Consider the following 2,628-nt stretch of genomic DNA (forward strand, 5'->3'; position numbering starts at 1 on the left):
CTATGTCAGATATATGACATTTTTAACTCCATAAGTGCCATAAGTATACAGAAAATTTTCATTTTGCAACTTTTGGGGGGTTTGTTTTTACACAGTGCACTTTGTGGTACAACTGATTATTTTTTCTGTGAGTCACTATGATTAAAATCCTGTTTTTCTATTCATGTACTACTTAACAAATTTTTTTTTAATAAAAGACATATGTTTTTTGCATAAGTGGCTGTATTATTGCAGATTTTTTTGCATTTTTTGCAATGTTGCATATGTGTGACATTTTGATCACTTTTTATAATTTTTTTCTGGTATATGAAGTGACCAAAAATACACAATTCTGGACTTTTTACGTCTTTATGTTATTTTTTCACTTTTACGCCATTTATTGGAAAATGAAAAAAGTGAGGGATTACATTTTTTATTGGAATTCACTTTTATTAAAACTTTTTTTTACATTTTTTAAGTCCCCACAGGGCACTATGTATAGCAAACTTGTGATTGCTAATACTGTTCAGTGCTATATATTGCTGTATTCAGAAGAACGGGCGTCCCAGTGGTGTGAAGTCCCCACGATCAGACTCTTATCCCCTGTACTTTGGATAGATGATACATTATCCTAAACTGAAGTACTGCTTAGAAGTGCCCTAATTTGACCCCTATAAAAAATGTTATGTTTGTGTCTACTATGCAGCTATTTAAGGGGTTATTTTTTGTGCTGGGATCTTGGGTATTTATTGTACAACTTTTGTGTGTATGTGGCTTTTTGATCACTTTTTATTCCATTTGATGTGATAAAAAATCAGCAATTTTTGGTATTGTTTTGTGTTAACATCATTCACCATATGGGAAAAATGATGCTATTTTTTATATTACCATTTATGTTTATTTATATTTAAAAATTTACAATTTGTTTTTTAACTTTTATTAGGCAGGAGGCTTATATATATATATATATATATATATATATATATATATATATATATATATATAATCTTTATTATTTTATTCACACTTTTTAAGTCCCCACAGGGGACTATTATAGGCAATCTTTTGATTGTATACGCTGTTCAGTGCTATGCTATAGCATACAATTGATCATTGATATTGGTGCTCTTCTAGTATCAGAATGTGTCAGAAGAGGAGCCATCATGGAGGTAGCAGGAGGCCTCTGGCCACCATGTCAACTCAAGCGACCACGTTGTCGGGGTCCAATAAGACTCCAGAAGCCACCCACACTTGTCAATTTATCTTTTAGATCATCCATGAATCAAGTATAGCTCCTGCTGCGTTAAAGGGGAAATAAATAGGGGGATTGTTCACTTGTAGATAATTATTTAATCATTTTTTCTAATTATATATTTATTTATTATTTATTTCATTTTTTCTGAAATGCGATGTGACCAAAAATCAACATGTTGGACATTTGGCATTCTTTTTTGTTTACACCATTGATGTGCAGAATCAAGAACACTATTTTTGCACAGATTTTTTTTTTTTTATTAACCCCTTCCCGCTGGGTTGAAGCAGACACTAAGCCCAGCAATTAGGGGGAATAGTAAACAGCAATCTATAATATGAAGTGGGAACAAATACGGTAACAGTCCTCAAGTGATCTAGTGAGGGGAGGAGGGGGAAGAGGAGGGGGAGAGGAGAGGGGAAATAGGGAGAGGAAGGAATCAGATGTGAATAAAAAAGAGAAATTAGACCATAGAGTAAACAATATATTAATTTAATGAAAAAATTTGATAAATACAAAAAGGGTAGATGTGGGCTGGAGGGGGTAATGCAGGGCCCTTGCGATTCCCCTCCAAAAATGAAAAATAAAATATAATATAATAAATAGGAAAAATTCAATATAAATAAAATAAAGAAATAAATAGAATGTGCAAAATATATGCAAAAATAAAACGTCAATCCTGAATCCCCATATGGTGCATATAATGTCCTATAGATCAAAGTTAATGGATATGCATAGACATTCAGGTGCAAAAACTGTCAACACAGATATACGGTGTAATACGAGGCACAGTATTATGGGGCTGCACTGATCCTGTAAAAAATACCATTTTAAAACGTATATTACATATGATAAATAAGTGCAGAAGGTATGTATCCTGTAAAAGAAAGGCACAGCAATATTGTGTATAGATATGTACAGTCCTGTAGGTAAATAAATATTCTGCAGGTTCCTGTTATGCAGTTATGTCCATAGGGTCCTGTGAAGAAATGGCAGTGGGACTATGTCCCTCTCACCCTATCCATCTGGGCAACAGCCTGCTGCAATGTCTACTTTGTTCGCACTGCTGAAGGCACTTCCAGTTGTGCGGGGCGGCTGCTTGTTGGGCAGACCGTCTCACCTAGCGAGCGCACAGGAACAGGAGCGTGTTCGCAGTGGTGAGTGGGTTTAGCATCCTCCATTGGTCTGGCTCCGATCCTGTGTGAGGCAGAGCGATGCTGAGTGCGCTCAGGAGAAAAGAAAAAAGCGCTATGTTTGAATGCTGGCCAGTGATGTCAGTCTCTGTGTTGATAGATAGTCCGTATCAGGCTCTAAAGGGCAGTTGGCGATCTATGGCAAAATCCTGAGGATTCAGGTAAAACACTAGGGCTAGACGTGTTTCAGGAGACTACTCCTTT

This window comes from Hyla sarda, unplaced genomic scaffold, assembly GCF_029499605.1.
Source record: "Hyla sarda isolate aHylSar1 unplaced genomic scaffold, aHylSar1.hap1 scaffold_3480, whole genome shotgun sequence".
Lineage (NCBI taxonomy): Eukaryota > Metazoa > Chordata > Amphibia > Anura > Hylidae > Hyla > Hyla sarda.